Genomic DNA, 25,055 nt, shown 5'->3' with positions numbered 1-25,055 from the left:
CTTCAGAGTGCTATTTTTTTTCAAAGGAAAGGCCAGGCAATGAAGGGGAAAGGCAGACTGGGGAGTGGTCAGGAGGTTTGTGGTGCGGGAAGAGGGTCATCCTAAAACTTATTGCAATAAGACTCATGCTGAACTCCTGCTGACCCAGGCCTAAGCAGCATTATGGTCTAGGTTTTTGTTTTGTTAAAACATCAAAGTGGTTCCATTGCTCTTTCTTGCCCCTGGAGCAGTACAAGTGTTCCTCTCTGTGCCCAGAGCACTCTCCCTCCCCCTTGTCCTGACTCCAAGCAAACTTTACTGTTCTCCTTCACCCTTTTCATCATCTGAACTATTACATGGTCCAGGAACCCTTTTATAACCATCCAGACCTGGATGGTGACCCTGAAAGAATTCCAGAGCACCCTGGACTTACCACGCACAGCATCTGTCACTCTATTTTGAAATTGCCTATTTTGTTCACAAACACTCTGCTAATCCATAAGTTTCCTGCATACAAGGAGTGTCTGTTTCATCATCATAACTCCAGGCTCTAGTACACGTTGGCACTCAATAAATATTGTCATTGAATGAACGGAAAACAGTTGTGAGATGAGATGGGACGTGGAGAGAGGGGTTGTGATTGGAACTGTGCTTTCCCATCCCCCTTCACTTGTGGAGCCCAAATGTCTCAAATAGTCCAGTCACACCAACACGGAATGGAGCAAAATTCTAAAATCTCTGAGTGCTTCTTTTCAAATACTAAAAGTAATAGTTTCATTTGCATGTTTCATTTTGTAAAGCAGTTTCACATATTATCTGGTAGAATTCCAACAATAAATCCTCTAAGGTGAACTGGGAAGCTATCGATAGCATCATTTTTCAAATTGGAAAACTGTATGAGAGATCTTAATTCACTGACCCCACATTATATGATTAGTTTTTAGTGTAAGCCAGGAACTAGGGACCCCTTACTACAGGAAGTGGAAACACATTCAGTGTATACTATGTACAAATATATTTTCAGGGAATAGAAACTTAAAATATATATGTGACACCACTCTGATTAAAAAAAATATTTTAGTATATATTTTCTTCTTTTAAAGCATTTATTTTTTTTAACTTTACTTTTCATCACAAAGCTAGTATATGTTTAGAGTAGAAAATTTAAAAATCACAAATAAAATAGCTTAAGATCATGTTCAGTAGAGCTATCTATTGTTACACCATTTTAATAACTCCAACTACATATTATACCTTCAGTTCTTGTAGAATGGAAACTCCCTTCCCACACTATTCTTTTGCTTTCTTCCACTCTATTCTTTATCTCTAAAATTTTCTTAGCTGTTCTTGGCCATTTGCTCTTTTATTACAACTTTAAAATTAGGTTTCACGAAAACTCTGTTGGGATTTTTATTGGATTTGCATGGATTATTATAGATTAATTCAAGTAAAATCTAAAGTTTTACTATATTGGTAAATATAGTAAAACTTTCATCAACACAATCTATTTTGCCATTAATTTATGCCTATTTTAATGTCTTTAAAAATATGGAATGCTTCAGAAGTTTGTGTGCTATCTACGTGCAGGGGCTGTGATAATCTTCTCCACGTTGCTCTAATTTTAGTGTATGTGCTGCTGAAGCAGGCACTCAGTTCTTACTGTTGGAGTCTATCAGGAAGGAAATGTAAGAGGTCACATGTTCTTTATGCTCTTTATGAGACAGAAACTGAAAAAGACATTAATCTGGACTAATTGTATCTATCAAACATACAAGGATTTAGGTGTGTAACTGACAGTGGGGGAAATGGCCTGGCTTTTGCTATCTTGCCCCTTCTGTTATCTGAACAGAAGTTCTTTTTCTGTTGGTGGTCTTGACCGAAGAAATGCAGGAGGACAAAGGGTTTGGGAGGATAGGAAGAGGAAAAGGGAAAGAGGAGAAGGTGATCAGACCTTTGATGAGGAGGGCAAAGGATGTGCTGCTTGGGCAGGTGAAATGGGTGGAGAGAGAGCAGTGGGGAGGAGAAAAGGGAATGACTGTAAGTTTGGATTCTCTAAAAAACCAGCAGCATGGCTTAGGAGCTGGCTAGAAATTCAGATCCTGGCCCCAACTCAAACCTACCCCCAATCAGAATCTGCATTGTAACCAGCTCCCTGGGCAATTCTTATGCACATTAAAGTTCCAGAAGCTTTTAGTTGTTCCCAATCAGTCTGAGCCCGTCCTGATCCTGTCATCAGCCTTAGACCTATTAATAGATGAAACTGGTTTGGTTGCCTAGAGACCTGGAAATCTGGTTCCTCCTGGAAGCTGAGTCTCTGTGTTCTCTTACCACTTTGGCCAAAGCCTTGTAACTCCAGTCGGCCTCAGCTTCTCTGCTGGGCACTTCAGTTCTCTGCAGGGGTTGGATCCTGGCATGAACTCCAGTTTCCTCGGCTCATCCTGATGCTCTGCCAAACTCTTGCTGCCCCTTCCCTTGGGAGGTACAATATGATTTCCTCCTCCCTTCTCAGCTTCTGGTGGGGGCCTGCTGTGACTGAACGGATCACCTGGAACCATGCCTGGTTTTGAGTATTGTCATCTGGACTTCTTCCAGAACTCAGATATCCAAATAGCCTGGCCCAATCGGAGCTAGTCATGCCCTTTGACCACTGTCCGCTGGCCTGCCTGGCTGCCTCCTGGGGATGGGCCAGCTCTGAATGTAGGCTCTGTCACCTCTGGATCTTCATTCCCTCTCCTTTCCATGACCTGTGCTGATGTGTTCCCAGCCTGTCCTGTACCCACATGACTCCTATAAAAGAGGAGGAGGCCAGCAGAGATGGAGAGAAGCAGACCTCAGACCCTTCTCTCTCTTAGCATCTATGACTCCAGGACTTCTTGGGCCCCCTTCAGTGTGGGCCTTGAAATGCCAAACACTGCCCTTGGAGCCCTTTATGTAAACAGAAGTCCTAGAAGACAATTGAGTACAAACATGTTACTGGTTTTGCATATCTTGTATTTTTGGCCCCTTTTCTAAGGTAGAAAAAAATATTTTTTTGTTGCTTGATTTATTTTATAAAAACAAGCCAATCCATATAGAAGCTCAATAATTTCTCAGGATACCATACAACCATTTTACTTGAACTGATGGCATTATGCCTCCTGCTATGCTCAGTTTATGGTGGAACATTATACAGAGTGTACCACATCTGCTACAACTGTGTTTTAAGCTAGCACAAAATGACATAAAGTTTAAAGCAATCAGTTATAGAGGCCCATTTTGAAATAAACATTACTCTTCATTAATTAACAGTAAGCACTGACTATATCTTTAAGATCATTGCATCATTTCTATTCCTAAGAACTATTCTTATGGGGATTAAAAAGAAAAAAAGAGGAGAAAAATGAAAAAAAAAAAAAAAAGAAAGCAGTGTGGCAGCACCCAGAGTAGCTAAATAATGGCGTGGGTGTTGTTTCATTATTTATATACATAACACTTTTACAAGAATCCAAATGTCTTTACAAAAGAAAATATAATACAAATTGCAATAAAGACATGGTGATACATAAAGAAAACAGTTATCCAAAGGAAGATTTAAATTTGGCATAAATTGCACAGAAAGAATGGATCAGCATCCGCTGCTCCATTTGCACATGCAAAGGAAGGCACATGTGGTTTGCCACATTCAGAAAAGAAGTTACATGTAGAATAGAGGTAAAAGTAGTAATAAAAAAATGTCAGCAATCATTTTGAATAAGAAATGCATGCTATTTAATGAAGTCCCTTCAAGTTTCTAAAGTTGCATGGCAAGCTCATTGAATTAACAGAGATGGATAAATATATGAATTTCCAAAAGGAATGCTCGGCCAAACAAAATCAAAGATTCTAGGAAGAGGTTATTTGAGAATAGAAAGAGTAAATGGGTAGGTAATCAAACATATGCAACTATTAACTATTCATTACACCTTTCTAAAGTCTACATTTTCTCAGGATAGACTTTAGTTGATAATTCATAAAGAAACTATTTTAGATGTTTATATAAAAGATTCAATTTTGATGAATATCATGAAGGTTCTCCTTTAGTTGCTTTCAGTTTTATGCCTGCTGTTATGTCATTATTTGAATAAGGTCCCAAGAAGCCACCATTTGAATTTTTGGAAAAAGGGAAACCCGGTAGAGGGGAAAAACACTCCCAGGAAAATTTTCTGAAATGTTGCAGAAGCTCAAAAATAGATAATTATATACAGCAACACATCCACTACTAGTGCTATGATAACTTTAGTGTGTGTAGTTAAAGTTAAGCCACTCAAAATTATGTCATTTGTCTTCCTTGTATCTCTTTTGTTTTCATCAGTCACATGGCAAAGTCAACAAAGACTGCATCATCCCACTGAGGATTCAGCTGTGGAAAAGCATCCGTTCGCTCATCTCTGGGGTAGCTATTATTAGCTTTCTTTGATTCTCTCATACGATACATCCCCATGCTTATTAAGCTGTTTGTATGCCTCTTTTGTCATCTTACTCTATGAATATTGCAGAGCACTTCAGTGAAACCCAGGGGTTCCTACTTCCATAAGCCTTTCCAAAATTAATACCATCTCTCTATGTTTTAAAAGCATTATTTGGGGAAAAGTATAACATCATATTTGTGCTGATACTGAACCTTTCTGCAGAAAAATTTGCAGTACCTGCATTGGATTGTAATAGTGCATCCCGCCACATCCATGTCTACCCAGCTCCTGTGAGTATCACCTTATTTGGAAATAGGGTCTTTTCAGAAGTAATCAAGTTAAGATGATGTCATACTGGATTAGGGTGGGCCCCGAACCCAATGACTGATGTACCTATAAGAAGACCATACAGAAACACATACAGGGAGATTATCTTGTGAAAACAGAGGCAAAAATCGAAGTGATGCAAGTATAAGCCAAGGAATGCCAAGGGTTGTCAGTAACCACCAGAAGCTGGAGAGAGCCTTAGAATAGATTCTATCTCAGAATCTTTAGAGGGGTGTGACCCGCTGACACTTTGATTTTGGACTTCTAGCCTCCAGAGCTGTGACATACAAATGCCTGTTGTTTAATCCATCCAGTTTGTGGGATTTTGTTATAGCAGCCCTAGGACATGAATGCAATGCCCAATCTATAGTTTATGAAAAGAAGTACTTTTTTAAATTATACAAAAACTTGTTATTAACTTGCCCTTAGATGAGAAAACTAGAAAAGGAAAAGGCTACTTGTTAACAGTGACATGGCTAGTATAAGCCAAAGATGTGATCAGAAATTGGTCATTGTACCATCATAAGGCAAGTATAATTGTAAAAGAATGAAAGATTCAGCCAAAGCATTTAAACATAGTGAGGTATGAGATTCTCACTTTGAAAAATTTACAGAGGAGATTGTCAAAATCTGATTACATGGCTTTCCAACCCCTTATATCAATTAAAAGTACATTAAAAATGAAAATTAGAGAGGCAAGGTGAGGGTTGTTTTGCCCAAAGTAGTTTGTGTGCCATGTGTCTCCACCCCCTTCCTAAGGCTATCAGGGCCAAAGAAAGTGTGAAGGGCCTCCTTGGATCAGACATGAGCCACCCACAAGTGAAAGCAGGCATGAGTTAACATGTGTCCTAAGAGGGTTATCTGGCTGGGTGACCAGATGAACAAAAAGGCTGGAGTTGGTACCAGATTCCTGGGATCTGAGGAAGGGTAAGTGGTCAGCCAGATTAAGATGCACTCAGTCTATAGGGAAATGTAGGTGAGAGAAGTCCTACCCTGCAGTGTCGCCAAAGAACTCACACAACACCACAAAGAGAGCCAACTCTGAATACCTGTCAAAGCCAGAGAACTCTGATACTAGATCTTCACAAGACTATTAGACAGGAAAGAACTTTCCTGCTCCCCTTTCATCTTTCTCTCAGGACTCCAACCTGAGAGGTGAGAGGTGTGAAAGCTGAAAGGGCAGTGATGGGGGAAAGGAGAGACACTGGCTGCTCTCCTAACTGTAAGTGTTTGTGGAAACCGAGCTGGGGAGAGGAGAAGCCTAATGGTTGATGTTTTTACCATGACATGAACCTAGACATGCTAATTATTGACCAAAGAATATATTACCTGGAAGTTATAAGAAGGAAAATTTGTTCTACATTTCACCCAAGAGCAGAGAAAGTGTTAATTCCATGGAATAAATTCAAAGTGTTGCTTTATGATTGATTGCATCCTATGAGTCATGCTTGTTCTATGTAACAGTTACATAACCATTTCTAAATGCAATTGAATGGGGCACTTCTTAGTACCTTCTGTATAGTTTTCCCCTATAAAGTCGCTGTTTCTGTCTGAACTTTGAAAATTACATCAAATTGTCCTCATAGAGAATTTTGTTCTTTTTTAATTTATTGTTTGTCAGCACTTATGAAATGTCTAAACTAAAAAGCTTTACATGCTTGGTAGACATTAGTTGCTCAATAAATGTTGACTAATAAAGAAATGAATGGTCAGGGAAGAGAAACCCTGGTTGCCTAGGCTCTTTATAAATGCAGGCTATCCCCAAATTCATTTTTAGTAGAGCAAGAAATATCCCAGGTTTGTGATTTCTAAAAAATTTTGACCACACAGTTAATGGTCTCCTTACATGGAATTATAGAACGTTAGCATTAGAAGAAAACAGGTGGTGATCTAGTCCAACCTCTTCATTTTACAGATAAAGGCCCAAAGAACTGAAATAATATGATTGTGCTTATCTTTTTCATTAGTGTCAGTGCTAGGCCTGAAAATCTTGAGTTGACTTATTGATGGTGACATTCTTTGTTTTCTGGGCTTCTTGCTAGCTTGGCTTTGTTTGACTGATAGCTTATACTCTTTTTATTAGTTTTCTCATCAATAAAAAGAGAAGTTGCATGAAATCGTCTTCTACTTAATAAACAAACATGAAGTATCTACTTGTGCTAAACACTGCACCATAGACTTGGGACAGAGAGAGGAGTAAAGAACCAGTGGCTGCCTGCAAGGAGCTTATAGTCAAAGCAGGGAGACAGACAAATGAAAAACAACTATGACAAAGTCTGCTGAGCGCTATGATACAAGTAAACACAGTGAGTGGTGGAGACATTTAGGAAAAGCACCCAATTAAGCCTAAGGGTCATAGAGTACTTGTTAGAAGAGATGACATCTAAGTTGAGTTCTGAGAATGAGAAAAATTTAATAAGCAGAGTGTGTTCATCAAACCCTACGTACTCACTGTGGAAGTATCACTAAGTGCAAGGGGAGAGGGAAGAGACTGAACTGAAGAGAGAAGCAGGAGCCCAAACATGGAGGGATTTTCATGCTATTTAAAATGTGTAGCCCAGCTGGTGTGGCTCAGTGGTTGAGCATCAACCCATGAACCAGGAGGTCATGGTTCAATTCCTGGTTAGGGCACATGCCCGGGTTGTGGACTCAATCCACAGTAGGGTGTGTGCAAGAGATAGCCGATTAATGATTCTCTCCATCATTGATGTTTCTATCCCTCTCGCCCTCTCCCCTCCTCTCTCTGAAATCAATAAAAACATATTTTAAAAAACAAAGTGTGTAGATTTCACAGAAAGTCTATCAGAAACTACTGAAATATCTCTTGCAAGGAAGTGGTGAAGCCTGATTTCTGCCTCAGATATGTTGGTCTAGTACAGTATGGGGAATGGCTTTGAGAGGGATAATGTAGGCAAAGAGGTCAGTTTGGAAACTATTGAAATAATCCAGGTTAGAAAAAATGTCAGTAGAGATGGACATGGCAGAAGAATTTCAGAGCTATGTGCTTACAGAGCATTTTATACTGCCCCCCCCACACCCCGCCCACACCAATTCAAACATTGAAGTTCTAAGAGCCAATTTGATGATATTTGGTGATGGGGCCTCATGATGGGATTAGTGCCATTGTAAGAAGAGACACCAGAGAGCTTGCACTCTCTCTCTAGCATGTGAAGACACAATAAGAAGGCAGTTGTCTGCAAGCCTGCAAGAGAGTCCTTACCAGAAAATGACTGTGCTGACATCTTGATTTTGGACGTCCAGCCTGCAGAACTGTGAAAAAATAAATGGGTTTAAACCCAGTCTGTGGTATTTTTGTTATGGCAGCTTGAGCTGACCAATACACAATGGTAATAGAATGAAAGATGTAGTGATATATTCAGTGTAGGGAATAAGGGAAGTGAGGAGTCAAGGTTTGGATGAGTGTCCAGGTGTGTAAAGAGAGAATTAAGACTAAAACAGGGAATACTGACAGAGAAGGAAACCAAAGAGAGTAGCCAGAGAGGTTAAGGGAAAGCAGAAGAGAAGGGAGTTTTGCTTTTTCCCCCAAAAGAAGATATTGTTCAATTGTGCAAAAACTATAAAGATGTCAAGTAAGATAAGGTTGAAAGGTATCTGCCGGCTTCAGCAATAAATGCCTTTGGAGATCTTAGCAAGAATTGTTTAAACATTGTGAGGGCAAAAATGAGACTGTTTGAAGAGGGAATAGGATGTCAGGAAGTATAGAAAGCACATTTACAAATCCTAGCTTTGAAGTGGGGAAGGAAGGTGGCTTTCTTAACATCAGATAATGTAGACTTCAGAACAAAGAAAACTAGAGGTGAAAAAGTAATGCGAAGGTAAGCAGGATGGATTTTGTAATGATTTTTAGGAGGGATGCTCTTCAGAAAACTAGAAGAAAGGCAATAATTGATGAGTAAGGTGACTAAGTGTGCAGGCCGTAATGGGCTACATAGCTCAGCCTGGCTTTAGAAGCGGGGACTTCATCGCTGATCATGAAAGTCAAGTAAGAATGAGTACAGATGTGTGCAAGATTGCAGGTGTAGAGTCCCACCTGATGGCTTCTGTTTTCTCCATGAAGTAGCAGGTGAGAGTGAAGTAGGTGAGGAGATGTGAGGATAGGGCTTCAGATGTGAGGAGGTGGCTTCATTGCTATGAGAAAAGAGAGGGAGGGAGGGAGGGAGGAGAGAGAGAGAGAGAGAGAGAGAGAGAGAGAGAGAGAGAGAGAGAGAGAGAAATAGAGAAGAGAGAGACCATAAACACAGTATGGGGATAATTGGAAATTGTATACCATAGAATTTTGGTTCACCAATTCCCTCCACTGTGCAATTTTTCTCCTTTATACTCAGCTGCATAAATGTAGAAGAGGGCAGATAATTATAAAGTTTGGATTTTGCCAGTGGATGAGAATGAAGGACAGTTGGGAAGAAACTGAAGATTGTGTCAAAAAAAGTGGTTGAAAGTGAAAGACCATGAGGTCTACTTAGATAAGAATGGAATTGAATGTGGAAACAGAGTCATAGATTAAAAGAAAGTAGCAAAGTCAAGGGGTCAGACACCTTAATGAGGCAGAAAAATGGGTGTATTGAGTATGAAGTAGGGAATGAGAAGCAAAAATATGAGGTCAAGAATTGAGGGATGTTTGAATTTAAGAGTTCAGGGAGCTGCAGTCTGGATGGGCCTTAGTGGAGGGTGGCTAAAAGGTTGTGAAAGTAAAGTCATTACAGCTGAGGAACTCAGAAATGAACAAATTCAGTCTTTAGAGGACTTCCATCTCTGGCAAGATGCAGTAGATATAGTTTTCCCTGCTCTTTTTGTTAAGTACAGCTAAAAAACCTGGATGTTATATGTAAAACCAACGTAAGAAGACTGAAAGGTGAAACAAAGAAAGACAAATTAGGGATCTTGAGATTGGAGAAATGACACGATAGAGATTTTCCTGGGTTTTCTTTTTGCCTCATATATTGCAGATCCAGAGTGGAAGAAGCTGGCAACCCAGAAACACCAATGGGCAAAGATTAAAAAAAAAAAAAGCCCCAACAAGAATCTGCTCTCTCCAGTCAGAAGACCTGGAACAAGACAGTCTGGCAAGGAAGAAAAGTTTTAGACAGTAACAGCTTTTCTAGAGTCAAACACCACAGAAAACCTGTGGTCCCAACTGTACCAGTGAAGACTGAGGGGGGCCTACACTCCCACACTCACCAGGCTGCAACAAGGCATCCTAACTTTCATTTTTGCTTGTCCTCCAGATCCCCCTCACCTTCCATGGTATCAGTTGTGATTATATAGGGAGCACAGACTAATACTAATATTCTTATCCTGAAATAACAAGCATCCTTCCCTCTCCCCCTGGGGTGCTGTCAGAGGAGGCCTAGCAGTAATGAAGAGTATCCTTCCTTGATGGTCAGTGGAGGCCAAGTGAGAACCTGGACTGAAATCCTTACCTGGCACTAATGAGGCATTATTTCTAACCTGTCCCTGTAAGAGTAGTATCAAAGGAAGTCAGCTAAAACAGAAGGTTATAAAAAGATCCAAAATCTCATAACATACCCAAAATGTCCAGGTTTCAGTTTTAAAATTTGCTTGCCATACCATCTACATTAGTTTTCTAAGGCTGCCATAACAAAGTACCACAAATTTGGTGGCTTAAACATCAGAAATTTATCCACTCACAGTTCTAGAGGCCAGAAGCCAGAAGTCATGGTGTCAACAAAGCCACACTTCCTCTGAAGTCTCTAGAGAAAAATTCTTTTTTGCCTCTTCCTAGCTTCTTGTGGCCCCTGCCGTTCCTTGTAGCTGGGTCACTCTAATCTCTGCCTGTGTCTTCATATGACCGTCTTCCTTATATGTATCTATGACCTCATTTAACTAATTACATCTGCAAAAAATATTTCCCATTAAGGTTACATTTTGAGGTTCCCGGTGAACATGAATTTATGGAGGACAACACTCAAATCACTGTACCATCACACCAAAAACCAGAAAGATCTCAAATGGAATGAAAGGAGACAGTCAAGAGATGGCAACAGCTAGGTGACAGGTATGTTGAGGATTATTTGATGGAGATTTTAAAGCATGATAAAAATTCTTCAATGAGCAATTAAAAAAACATGAGGAAAAAATAGAAAAAAATCTCAGCAAAGAAAAAGAAGATATAGGAAGAAACAAATGGAAATTTTAGGAGAGAAAGAGACAGTAACTGAATAAACAAAAAAAGGCATGACAGATGAGCTGAACAGTAGAGAGTACAGAGGAAAGAATCAGTAAACTGGAAGATAGAATAGAAATTACCAATCTAAACAATAGAGAGAAAACACACTGGAAAACAAAGACAGAGCCTCAGGGATCTGTGGGACTGTAACAAAAGGCCTAACATTCATGTCATGAGAATGTCTCTGGAGGGAGAGGAGACAAGGAAGAGTGTAGCAACCAAAAACCTTGTATGCATCTATGCATAACCAATGGATACTGACAATAGGATAGTGAAGGCCTGGGGTGAAGGGGGGTGGGTGGGCTAGAAGGGGTTAATGGGGAAAAAAGGGGGACATATGTAATACTTTCAACAATAAAAATTTTTAAAATTAAAAATAAATAAATAATAAAAAGTAAAAAGAAAGACAGAAAGAAAGGAAGGAAGGAAGGAAGGGAGGAAGGAATAAAGAAAGAAAGAAAGAAAGAAAGGGAGAAAGAAAGAAAGAAAGAAAGAAAGAAAGAAAGAAAGAAAGAAAGGAAGAAAGAAGAGAGAGTACAGGACTGAAAAAAGTACTTAAAGAGCTAAACAATTCCCAATTTTTTCTTTAAAATATATTTTATTGATTTTTTACAAAGAGGAAAGGAGAGGGATAGAGAGTTAGAAACATCGATGAGAGAGAAACATCAATCAGCTGCCTCCTGCACACGCCCTTCTGGGGATATGCCCACAACCAAGGTACATGCCCTTGACTGGAATCGAACCTGGGACCCTTCAGTCTGCAGGCCAATGCTCTATCCACTGAGCCAAACCGGTTAGGTCAACAATTCCAAAATTTGACAAAAGACATAAACCTATAGATTGCAGAATTTAAGCAAACTTCAAACTGGATAAATCCAAAGAAATTCACCTCATGACACGTGATAGTCAAACTTCTGAAAAATAAAGACAAATAAAAATTCTTAAAATCAGCAAAAGAGAAACAACACCTTACCTATAGGGGAAAGACAATTTGAATGTCAGTGGATTTCTCATCAGAATTCATATAGCACAACATTGTTTTAAGTGCTGAAAGGAACAAATTATCAACCTGAACTCCTTCGGGCCTAAAGGTGAAATATAGTCTCAGATGGCCCAGTTGGCATGGCTCAGTGGTTGAACATTGACCTATGAACCAGGAGGTTACAGTTTGATTCCCAATCAGGGCATTCAGGGCACATGTCTGGGTTGCAGACTCGATCCCTGGTAGGGGCCATGCAGGAAGCAGCTGATTTCTCTCATCATTGATGTATCCATCTTTCACTCCCTCTCCCTTCCTCTCTGAAATCAATAAAATATATATATTTTTTAAAAGATATTCTCAGATGAAGGAGAACTGAGAGAATTTTTCACCAGCACACCAACCTTAAAGAATGGCTAAAGGAAGTTCTCCAAACATTAGGAAGAACAGAAAAGCCCAATAAACAGAAATATGGGAAATTATAATAGACTTCCCTATTTTCTTGCATTTTCTAAATTATGCTTAATTGGGGAAGCAAAAATTATAACATTGTCTGATATGATTCTAAAGATGTATAGATAAAATGATACAATTATATTTTTAAGAGGAGAGTAAAGGGATGTAAAGGAGGTAAGGTTTTTACACTTTACTTGAACTGAGAAAATTATGGCACTAATAGACAGTGATAAGTTATGTAAGTATAGCATAATACCTAGAACCACTAAAAAAAAGCTATACAGAGGTATACTCAAATCCACTATAAATAAATCAAAATGAAATTCTGAAAAAATGTTAACCATCAGTAAGGCAGAACAAAGAATAAAGGAAATAAAGAGAACAGATAGAAAACAAAAAATAAAATGATAGACTTAAGTTTGAATACATCAATAATACATCAATTATTACATTAATGCAAATAGTCTCAATAGAAACTGAAAGAGCGGATTAAAAAACACGGCTTGACTACATTCTGTCTATAAGAAACTCACTTCAAATATAGCTATACGCAGGTTGAAAGTAAAATAAGTGAAAAAGATATATCATGGAAACGTTAATCAAAAGAATACAGAAGTGGCTCCATTAACATCAGATAATGTAGACTGCAGAACAAAGAAACCCACTCAACACAGAGAGACATTATATAGCAATTCTAAATGTCTATGTCCCAAACAATGGAGCTGAAAAATATGTGAAGCAAAAAAGGATGTAAATGAAAAGAGGAATAGATGTATCCACAATTACACATGCAGACTTCAAACCCCTCTCTCAACAATGGATAGAACAACAAGGCAGAAAATCAGCAAGGGCATGGAAGAACTCAACAATACCGCCAACCAAAAAGATTTAATTGGAATTTATGGAACACTCTATCCAGCAGTAGCATTCTTTTCCAGTATCAAAATAAACCACTCTGCCTCAGGTAAACATCTCCTAGTCTAAGGTCCTTGGTCTTCCCCATATTATCTGGATGTCTCCAAGGCCCCAGTAGCCTAGGTTGGGACAATGAGACCACTGTGGCTGAAGTTTTCAGCCAAGGGTCACGTGCTCTAAGAGCTGATGCCAGCACATCACCCTCACAAGGCCAGACTGGACCAGCCGCATCCTTGTGGTCACCAGTGTGTGCAGCAGCCCAGCTCTACCACGTTCCAGAAGAGGTCCAACAACAGTCCAGAGGACCCTTCTCTTCTGCCCCGAGAACCTGCTATGCCTCCCATAAGAAGACTGAGTGTTTACCTGCAAACACCAATAGGGGTTGGCATTTGAATTGACAGTGCTTGAAATGCAAGGAAACTAAACCGAAAGAGACGGAAATACTGTTATTTGAAAAATTTAGATTGTTTCTATTATCCAGTGGGGTAGGTAGGTGGCTTTCACCTACCAGGAAATAAAGAAGCTACCTTTACTATGCACACCTTCATGACGAGTGAGTACCTTTGCCACCCTAGGTCATTCCTAACCACAACTGCTATAATTAATGCCTTGTTCTTCCCTCTTCTACCTTCATCATAATGTACCCACCATCAGGGGGAAAAGCACTTAAGTGGCAGAGTTCCTCCACCATTTGATTCATACCTTTGAGCAAGCCTGACCCTCAGTTTTCTTATTTGTAAAATGAGAGACAGGCATTTGAAAAATCTTTAAGAATTCTTCTAGGTCTTTTAACTTAGGACCCTATGGGACATCCTTATCTTCCAGAGATGCCTTGCAAAATTGCCATCGTAGAAAGTTAAAAACGAAAATATATCAACAGAATTCACCTTAAAGGAGGCAAAAAGTCATTATTTAAAGAAATCATACATCAATGGGTCATTTTGTTGGTAAAAGTGGGCCCTGATCCACAGTTTAAAGGAAGAGCACAGACTAAAATAGGATGAGTCACTATGTTTAAGAAAATGAAGGGAATTGGGATTTTTGCATGCCCCCCCACGCCACGCCCCACCCCAAGAAGAGAAGAGAAAGAGAGGCAGCAGAAAAGGAGAATGAGTGAGCCAGTGGGGCACCTGAAGGGTTTTTAAGAACAGGGATGACTAATGTTTAGTTGTAAGATGTGTACATTATTGGGCTGCAAGTCCTGTCTCTTCAACACCTTTAGTAATCACTGCACCTTAGAAAGGCTCTGTGTAAGTGGTTTTTAGTGAGAGTCAAGGAAGGAGGCGAGCTTTAGCAGAGGAAATAAATGAATGGTGAAAGATGCAGAGGAGCCAATGAGAACATGGTGAGAAGAGCTCTGGATTTTCCAGGGGGTCTGGAGTGGGGGTCAGGCCAGCCTGACTTAGCTCCCAATAGCAAGGAGAACCCAGCTGACATCTGACTTACATACCCTTTTCCCTTTCACCATTTTCTGTATGAAACCTTTGCTGAGCCTTTTCAAAAGGCAATCTACTCAGTGCTCCATGTTTTTACCCACTTTCGTAAGACACTGACCCTACTCTGCCCTGATTTATTACAGTTATTTGTACATCTGCCTTACATCGTCCACTGGATTGAACCCTCTTTGGGGACTCTGGCCTCATAGTGCCAAACATAGTAAGTGCTCAATAGTAATTTATTGAATGGAATTTGGTTTGTGGCCTTCCTTCTCTATTCTCCTGGGGGCTGTTAGTTGGAATGAGTCACACTGTTGAGACATAGCAAATATAATGACAATGAATGTGAACATAAAAGGTATTTCTTATTTTCAAAAAAAAAAATTCTCCTGTACTTGCTGGTAGGAAATCATATATATGTAATTGGGATCAAGTGAGAGAGTGAGCCTTCAGTACTAAACCACTAGTTCTTCAACCACATTTCAATTGACAATGATCCACATGGAATATACATTCAGCCCCCATAGCAAATTGCACAGATGTTTCTGAGAAAATTGCAGGAATAAACTTTAACCTCTTGACTTTTATTATTTTTGTGCTAAAAGGCTTAAAGCACAATGTGGGCTTTTTTTAGATACTAAGTTCCTTGTGAGTAGTGTGTTGTTGATTTCCTAAATGCAGGGTGCCAGCAAAACTCAAGCATAGAATCTAAAGAAGAAAATCACTTTACTGCAGCTCTGATACTGAGTGAGCAGGCTTTAAATATTATTTTATTCTCTCCTAGATGAAATTAGCATCCTTCCCACAATCATGCATCCCATAGACCAGTTCTCTCCACTGATGATCATGGAACTAGAGAATTCCTTGCTCAACCATAGCTCTGTTACCAGCAAATATGAAGTCCTATTCAGCATTAATTGATATTTGTACCATTACCTGTTTCTCTTTGTGAGTAAGAATGACATGTTTTCCTATTTCTGTGCATTGTGTATAGTTTCCTTATGCATATTTTTGAAAGCTAGATATCAGGAGATATTGTTCTTGTCTACCCCAGTGAAAATTTGTCAACACTATGTTGTCTGCCTTCTAATGAGCTTACTTCCATGGGAGAGATAAAGTAAAACTAATCACAGTCATTTCCCCAAACATGCTTCAGGTTTGTTTACCTATTTCTTTGGAAGGCTTCACAGAATTTTCACCCCATAAATTAAATGAGAATCTTTTCTTTCCTGACATGGTGTTTCATCTGGACAGAAGCCTTCCCTTAGAAGTGATGTGATGTTCCTTACCAAGTCTTGCTCATGCCCAATCACTACACTTTCTAATGACAATATTTTTCTTCTATGTCTGTCTTATTTCCTTTTACTACAACTTAATTCAATGTGATTCTTTAAATAGGTAATGTGTAGAACAGATAGGAAGAAAGAGAAGAAGGGAGGGAGAGTGACTGAGCAAGAGGGACTTTCTGGACATGGGAGGGGACTGCAATGGGCCACTTGTAAACTTCTGGCCTCATTTTCTTTCCTCAAAAATGTGAAGAACTTCAGGACAGAGGGAAAATCAAAGCTGGGGGATTTTCAGCAGTAGGTGGATGGTCCCTTCATCAGACTGAGGATAGGTCCTTTCACCAAGTGAAATGTTCAAGTATCTTATGGCTTGTCCAGGGATCCAAACTTTTACACCAAGCATGTCAAACTCATGGGCCAAATAAACAAGGTTTAAGTTTATGTGGGCTGCAAAAAAACACAAAAGCTTCCATTTTCATAGAAACATGGGTTTATCTCAATAGAGACATGCGAATACAAAGGGCTGAAATAAGTGAGTAATTGTTAATATAAAATAATAGAACATTTTAATAAAAATTAATATTTTTTCTTGAACATTAACTTACCAGACACTGAATAACTGCACAAATTAATAAGTGTTACACAAATAAACCTATTTTTCTTGTTCTCTGAAAGCGAAATATTTCCTGTTGTGCACACCAAACAAGTCAGTCCAAGACTAATGACATGGCAATTGGCTGCTAAAATATTCGCTGCTAGTATTAGTGAAGAGAATAGGTGTGCCTGCGCATAAGGTGAATAAGGTAAATGAATGCAATACAATTATTAGTAATCAGTCATTAGGAAACATTGCAGTTCGTTATTAATAACTAGAGGCTTGGTGCATGAAATTCGTGCATGGGGGTGGGGTGTGTGTCCCTCAGCCTGACCTGCGCCCTCTTGCAATCCAGGACCCCTTGGGTAGGGTCCCTAGGCCTGGCCAGAGATCAGGGCCTATTGGGGCTTTCCTTCCCCCTGCTGCCGGCAGCTGGCCTCGCCCCCACTGCTGCCACTGTGCGGTGCTGTCTCCCCTCCCCTGCCACCAGTTGCCTCCCTCTGTAGGCTACAGGCATGGGGTGCAATTGCTTGGCTGGCCTAGGCCTCCCTCCATGGGGCGATCGCTGGCTGGCCCCACACACCAGCCGCAGCATTGCTGGCTAGTGGCCTCGCTCTTTGAAGTGATGGATTGCAGGGCTCTGCAGAGGGAGGCCCCATCCACCCACCGCAGCACCATCTGGGTAGCCTGGGCCTCCCTCTGCTGAGTGATTGTGTAGTGATGGCGGGCCCCCTGACCAATTGCATCGCACCCACCTTGGCTGGCCTGGTGCCAGTGCGTGTCATAGTGTGGTTGTCTGGAATGTCGTCCCATGGTTGTTCTGCTCTTTGGTTGTTTGGTCTATTTGCATATTATGCTTTTATTATTATAGACTAGAGGCCTGGTGCATGAAATTCGTGCACTTGGGGGGAGGGGGGAGTCCCTCAGCCCAGCCTGCACCCTCTTGCAGTCCAGGAGCCCTCGGGGAATGGGCCTAAGCCATCAGTCAGACATCCTCAGCGCTGTCGCTGAGGCGGAAGAGGCTCCCGCCACCACCGCTGAGCTCGCCAGCTGTGAGCCTGGCTTCTGTGGGAGTGCACTGACCAACAGGGGGCAGCTCCTGCATTGAGCATCTGCCCCCTGGTGGTCAGTGCATGTCATAGCGACTGGTCATTCCGCTGTTTGGTCAATTTGCATATTAGCCTTTTATTATATAGGATTATGTATAACAGGATATTGTAAAAATTAAGTTACAAAATTTCTTTTAAAAATGTTTCTTACATACCGTTGTATTGGCTGGGCCTCAAAAATATTTGTTGTGGGCCACATGCAGCCCGCAGGCTGTGAGTTTGACATGCTTGTTTTACACCTTCCTTACCCTTCTTCCTTTCTTCTCGGTATTCATTATTCCTGTGATTAATCTAGTGAAAGTTAAAAGTTGTTGTAAAAGCATCATAGGGGAAAGGAGGAGGAGGGTGGGGTGCTACAATGAACAGCACAAAGAGTCCTTCTCCTCTTTGCTTGCTCCTTGGGGCTGCCAAACTCTATTGAGTGACACATCACACAGGATCACACATATCCAGGTGTTTCATAAGCTAATGAATATTAGTTAACAATGAGAGATAACGTTACAAATCCTGCAACGTTTTACTTGGCCTATAAAATTAAAATAGGAGCCACTTCAAACTTTGGGGAAAACTATGGACATGTCTACTCAACCACATTAGCCTTCTCCATTCCATCTGGTTAAGTTGCCTACAGAGCCCTGTCTCTATCATATTAGGCTCTTCAGACACATGGCCTCCTTACTCTATCTTCCATTGTGAGCTCTTCTTTCCTTCTCAGCATTTGCTTCTACTCCTGTATCCAAAAGGCCATTCTCATCCTAAGGCGTGGTTCCCCCTGCCTATTGTTTCACCAGAGGAGTGGGGGTCCTCCCCCCCCACCCTGGTGTCCGTCAAGTCTTGGGCACAACCATTTTCATTCAGCTTTTAAAATGAAAACCCATTGCCAGGGTGAGGCTGTGTGAGTGATCCTGCTGATATAAAATTGTCGGCTCCATTGTGGCCTCTGTTCTTACATCTGCCAGCCAGAAGGCCCAAGGAGTTAGATTGAAGAAAGAGAGGGATGGTTTGCCAAAGATGATGTAAGGATCTGGACTGGCCCATATCATGAGTACAGCCAGTAACTATTGTGTGTCCAACTCATGTTCTAATTATATCACTTTCCCCCTTCTTCCTTATTTCCCCCATGCAATTTGTTCACCGAACAAGTGGGAGAGGGACAGTACCAACAACACTGAGTCTATATTGCATGGAAGAGATTCCATACCCTTCATGATGGGTTAAAAATGTGCTCGTCTTTCCCTATTTACAGACCCTTGTAGCACATTTTTGCCAACATTTACAACTGAATCTATGTGAAGAATCATGCATTACATTTCAAGGTGATCATTCCATATGGAACATTTTGCTAGGTCTTTCTTTCAGGAGTGTTTCTCTAGTCCTCAAATAATTGTATTCCATAAGCCAAGGTCTGAAAAAGACCAGAAGACTAAGGCAAAAATTGAAAGTGGTGGGTTTCACAGGAGTCATTGGGAATTGAGAAGACTTTAGGGTGGACAGTCATGGGAACAATGTCTCTACAACTTTAAAAAACCCAAGTAAGCCCTAATTGGTTTGGCTCAGTGGATAGAGCGTCAGTCGGCCTGTGGACTCAAGGGTCCCAGGTCCAATTCCGGTCAAGAGCATGTATCTTGGTTGCAAGCACATCCCCAGTAGGGGTTGTGCAGGAAGCAGTTGATCGATGTTTCTCTCTCATCGATGTTTCTAACTCTCTATCCCTCTCCCTTCCTCTCTGTAAAAGATCAATAAAATATATTAAAAACAAAAACAAAAACAAAACAAAACCCAAGTAAACAAGGAGAGAAGCACTCTGAGCAGTAGATCAGAATTGTTATATGTTTGTAATTTTAAATGGAGATTTCAGATAAATATGTGAGTTAAAGTAAAATTTCTCTTTCTTCCTGTTTGATAACAGCCCAAGCTGATTTGACAAAGATAAATTATGCTGCTGTAAGTATCCTGAGGGAAAAGTTGATAAACCAGCTTCTATTCTCTTCAAATGTGTACAAACAAATATTTTGCATTAAGAAGAGTCTTATCAGATGGTAAGTTGGAATTTACCTATGCTGCACCCAGGGCAGCTGCTCTGGAAAATAACAAGTTATTTTAAAGCGGATTTATAAGTGCAGATAACCTTCCTAGATTCAAAGCTGGCTTCCTTTTTTAGCAGGCAGTCCTAGTAGGTAGGACTAAAGGAGATTATGTAGAGTCATCATTTAAAGTGGTCGAGCTAATGTAATCCCCAATATTTCTGTCCCCATGCCCCTGGTTTCTCCCTTTCCAAAGCCCCAGAGACATCCATGTTGTTTTTAAAAGCCAGAAACTCAAAGAAAAATGAACTTGGGTGAAAGGGAGGCGTATCCAAGGTTCCATTGGGGACCAAGGTATGGGTCAAGCTAAAGGCCCATAGTTGTGACTCAGCCTTGAGCGTGCTGGGGGAGGGGGTTGGGGGTTGGGGGGAAGGGCATTCCCAGGCCGCAGCTGAGAGCAGAGGCTCAGAGGCTGAACCTCGCAGTCCTGTTTATTACACTTCAGTTGTTTGCAGCAGGGAGACAGGCAGAGCCCTGTTCTGATTGGCTACCTTCTTCTGATGTAACAGCAGCACAGCCAATCAATAGCCTGCACTCCAAGAGCATAAAGATGAATTTAACAGCCAAGGCCCTGGGAATTAAAAAAAAAAAAAGAGCAACCACCCCCAAAACAAAACCATACGCAAGGCTTCTGGAGGGGCCCCAGAGAGCCCGCGCTCTTCTGCCCGCAGCCCTCGGGGTAGGCCTGTTTGCACCCAGTTCCTTGGCACTCGGCCGAGTTCACACTATTTTCAAAGTAGTTCATTCCAAGTAATCTCAGCAGAGGACAGATACCTTGTCAACAGCGGTCCAGGTCCAGGGGCCCAGACTTTGCAGTGGAGGGGAGGGGCTACCGGGAGGTGCTCTCTGGCAAGGAGGCGTGCTTTTAAGCACATCCACTCTCTTGGCCCTTTACAATTGGTCAGGGACTATTCTGAAAAAAACCTCCGTCAGGATTTTAATGCGAACCTGAATGAAAATTCACTATCAGGAGGATGATGTCATCTTGATTCAGCTCTTTGTTCTTCGTGTTGAGAGAATTCATTGTTATTTATGAGGCTAGAGAGTTATTTCTAAGAAGAAATGCCGGTAACTCCCTCCTTCCCCCAAGGAGAATGCAAATAAAAATGGATAGATGCATGCAGAAATTTTCTAAGTAACATATTGAGAAAATGCATATAAAACAAACGCATGTATCATTAAAAACATAAACCCCACATGTTCTTAAACACATAGAACTCATACATAATTATTCATTCACACTGATAAGAAGGCAAATTCCACTTTCTTGATTAATAACATGCATAGACAGACGTCAGATATTGTTTGAAACATATATATCGTCTTTAAACATGACCTACCCACAGGTATCATTTAGAAATTACCTTCCCTGTGCTGTTTCCTCAGCCTGCAATACTCTCTCTTTCCTCTCTGGCAAAACCTACCCCCTTTTAAACCTCCTCTTAAATTCTTCCTCTTTAGGAAACCTCTGGCTCCTGATTCTTGGTGATTATTTCTCTCCATTCAGAACCCCTGCAGCAATAAAAGTAGCCGATAGCGCACACCTAGGAATAGCTTATGTATGATGTGGCCGCTCTCTAATTGTTTATTGCACCATAACTCCTGGAAAGCCAGCGCCAGTGTCTCGTATTTCAATTCTACATCCCTCATACTTAACACACATATTGCTTTAAGGACAATGGGAGAAATGAATGGGAGGTGGAAGGAAGAAAACTAACATTTATGGACTGCTTCGTAGGTACTAGCTGCTGTACCAAGATTTCTATTGATTTTTAAAATTTTAAAACTCATAACAGCCCTGGAGTGGAAGATTTGCTTTCCACCATTTCAAAGGTAAGAAAGAGGACAGAGACTTAGAACAGTTACATAACTTAACCAGGATCAGCCAGCCGATGGACAGAGGAACCAAGATTCAAACACAGCTATTCCACTCCCTGCCCTTTTGACTGCTCTTTGATTCTCAATCTTGGCTGGTCAGCTTTTAGACATTTTAAATGCCCAGGCCTCACCCCTCAAGATTTTGATTCAGATTTCTAAGTGTTTATTTCCTTAACTGCTATGTTTCCAGAAATGCCTTTCACATAATAGCAGTCAGTGCATCTTTGTTAAGTGAATAAGTGAGTTCAATCTATCTAGAGCAATAGTTCTCAGGCCTGGCTGTATGTTGGAATACCCGGAGAGCCAATTAAGCCATGCCCTAGCCCCAGAGATTCTGATACAATTGGTCTGGGGTGGGGCTGCCTGGCAGGCATTCTCGTTTTCAAAAACTCCCCGGGGGGATTATTCACATTCACAGCCCAGGCTGAGAACCTTTGGTCTCTAGAGTGAGGTCACCACGGCATCTGCAGATTTTTAAAAGCTCCACAGGTAATTTGGATTTGCAGCCTGGCTGGGCTGAGAACTACCGCCTACACATCACGCTGCTTGTCTCTGGGTTTTATAAATGGGAAAGCATTACTTTCTAAAAATAATTCTGTCAACAAGTATGGGCGTGCTCACCCATGCACAGCAGTGTGCCCGTTTGAGGTACATTATGGGAGAAACAATGGGGCCTGCTGTCACTTGATTTCTAACCTGTAACCGGTTCAGTATAACCTGCTCTTTGATTTTTGTCTGTCATGGACTAGTTGGAGAATGATGTATGAAACTGACAGATCAGGAGTCTTGTCTTGCAGCTAGGAGAAAGAGAATGAATATCTTGCCTACCAAGCTAAGGGATAACTTTTAACTTGCACGAACCTCAATAATAAATTTGTGGGAATGTTCATGCAGTGGTGTGCATCACTTATGAATATATGGGGGAGAGTGAGGAAGATATTAAAATGCACATCTTTCTATGAGTTGAGATGGGTAACAGGAGAAAAAAAAAGACCATGTCTGCATGTGAAACCCACACAGGGTTAGTAATGCCTCTAATGATCTGGAAATCAAGGAAGATTCAGCGTCAGGGGTTTATCTGTCGTCAGCTTTAAACATTTCTTAAAGGGCATTTATTCAGGACAACAGAAAACAAGTTCATATTGGGGAGAGATCTTGTTACTCGGTGTAATAAGTTCAACCAAACCTGATGCATTAAACATTTCCATAAAAGACTTATTGCCATTATATAATTATTATGAGGACATAAAGAACAGCCACTGTTAAGAATCAAGGAATGGGAACACTTTAAAGAGCAAATTATTTTACAGTTGGGAAAAACAACTTTTTAATAAGCACCATGAAATTTGTATGCAGTTAATAATAGGTGACATTTATTGAGCACTTAACTCTGGGCCAGACAGTCTTTGACATGCTTTCCATTATTCACATTTAATTGTCACAACAGAAGGATGAAATAGGCACTATTATAACCTCCTTTTACAAATAAGAAAACTCAGAGGGGTTAAGCAACTTGCCATAGGACCCACAGCTGTTAAGTAGTAAGTCCAATTCAGACAGTCTGATTTCATCCCTGGGTTTTAACCAGTATACATGAGATTTGTTTTCTTCATGCTGATGTTATGTTGTTATTTTAAGAAATTGCAACTTTTTCATTTTATGTGACTCTGATGTATGGCAAACAGAGAAAACACATTTCCAGAGGGAAAGCAACCATCGCTTTGTCCCTCATTTAATTCCACACCCCTTCCTTAGTTCCTACTACTAAACACAATTTCTGAAGCACCTTTATCACAAAATTGAAATGCAGTTCAACAAATATGTTAAGCACCAATTCTGTTTAAGGTTACCATGCAGGATTAAAAAAACGAGCAAAATGCAGCCCTTGGCTTCAAGAATCTTTTAGAAATGTAGACAGATCCTGGCATCCCCATTGAAAATCCTTCTGTCACTTTTCTCTCTTCATATGGGTACCAGATCCCCAACCCAGCTTTGGAGACCTGGCATGAATTGGACCTTCCCCATTTTCCAGCTCCATGTCCCTCCCACCTCCCATGAGGGAGTGATTTTTAACTACATTGGGTTTCTCTTGGAGCCTTAAGTGCTCCATAGCCTTTCCAAGGCCAGGGGTTCCACATGTGCTGTTACCACCATCTGACACAAGTTCCTCCCTGCCCACTCCTGCAGCTGGAAACCCCTCTGCATCCCACAAGTCTCAGCTCATGCATCCTTTTTTTTTTTTTTTTTTTTTAGGAAAGCCTTCCCTGATGGGCAGGGAGCAGCTCCCAGGCCTCTGCTGAAATCTCTTGTCCCCCTCCCCTATTTTTCATTCATGAAAATTAACCACTAACTGTGTTATTTATTTGTGTAGACATTGGTTGAGTCTCTGTCTCCCACTTGCTTGTAAAGTCCCATGAGGAGGGAGGATAGTGTGTATTACTTTATTCTCTGAGTTCCACCACATGATAGAACCCAAATATTTGTTTTTATTATGTTTTAAAATATATTTTTATTGACTTCAGAGAGAAAGAGAGGAGAGAGAGATAGAAACATTAATGATGAGAGAGAATCATCGATCGGCTGCCTCCTGCACACCCCACACTAGGGATCGAGCCTGCAACCGGGGCACGTGCCCTGACGGGGAATCGAACTGTGACTTCCTGGTTCACAGTTTGACACCCAACCACTGAGCCACCCCAGTCGGGCTATGTGTTTTTATTCTTCCATTTAAATGTCATTACTTCTTTGGTCCCAGGGGTGGAAATGGTCCCAGGGTTCTGCACTATCCCCTTGTTCTTCCTCTGAACCCTGTTCACACCTCCTTGAATTATCCTAATGTTAGTGTGTCACTTGTTTCCTGCTGGGACCCTGACCCACACAGGTAAGAGTCAGATGGGCCAAAAAGAAAAAAAATTAATTAGTGGTTCAGATAAATGCATAGATAGAATTGAATACTCTTAAAAAGCATATTAATAGTTTCATCTAAATTTCTATACATCACAGTGGCTAAGCATTTACCTGAATATTACATATATATTTGAAAAATGAACTGATACCCAGTCAGGGTATAGCATATTAGGGCATGAAAAGCACAATTCAGTTCTTGTCAAACAAGCTCCAAGTTAAGCTAAACCAGGGGAGGGAATCCAGATACCCAAGTGCATCCCGGTCAGCAGGGGGGCTTTTAAAAAATTATAAACTAAATGCAACTTTTTTTTTTCTTAAGACAGAAACTTATCCTTTCAGAGTTCTCAGAGGCTAGAAGTCTGAAATCAAGGTGTTGGCTTGGCCATGCTCCCTCTGAAGGCTCTAGGGGTGCATCTTTCCTTGTCTCTTCCAGCTTCTGGTGCTGCCAGCAATCCTTACTTCCTCGGCT

At 40.8% G+C, this 25,055-nt stretch overlaps 1 non-coding gene across 1 annotated transcript; it reads right to left on the bottom strand.

Moving 5' to 3' along the window:
- Window positions 1-1,521: 1,521 nt before the first annotated feature.
- LOC139004616 (U6 spliceosomal RNA) lies at window positions 1,522-1,628 on the bottom strand. Its single transcript, XR_011470475.1, has one exon. It is a non-coding gene; the product is annotated as a U6 spliceosomal RNA (small nuclear RNA).
- Between the last annotated feature and the right edge of the window lie 23,427 nt (window positions 1,629-25,055).

This window comes from Myotis yumanensis, unplaced genomic scaffold, assembly GCF_028538775.1.
Source record: "Myotis yumanensis isolate MYYU_CA2020_CCGP unplaced genomic scaffold, mMyoYum1.0.hap1 SCAF_2, whole genome shotgun sequence".
Classification (NCBI taxonomy): Eukaryota; Metazoa; Chordata; class Mammalia; order Chiroptera; family Vespertilionidae; genus Myotis; species Myotis yumanensis.
Note: the sequence above shows the minus strand (reverse complement) of the source record. Positions and strands in the feature narration are given on the sequence as shown.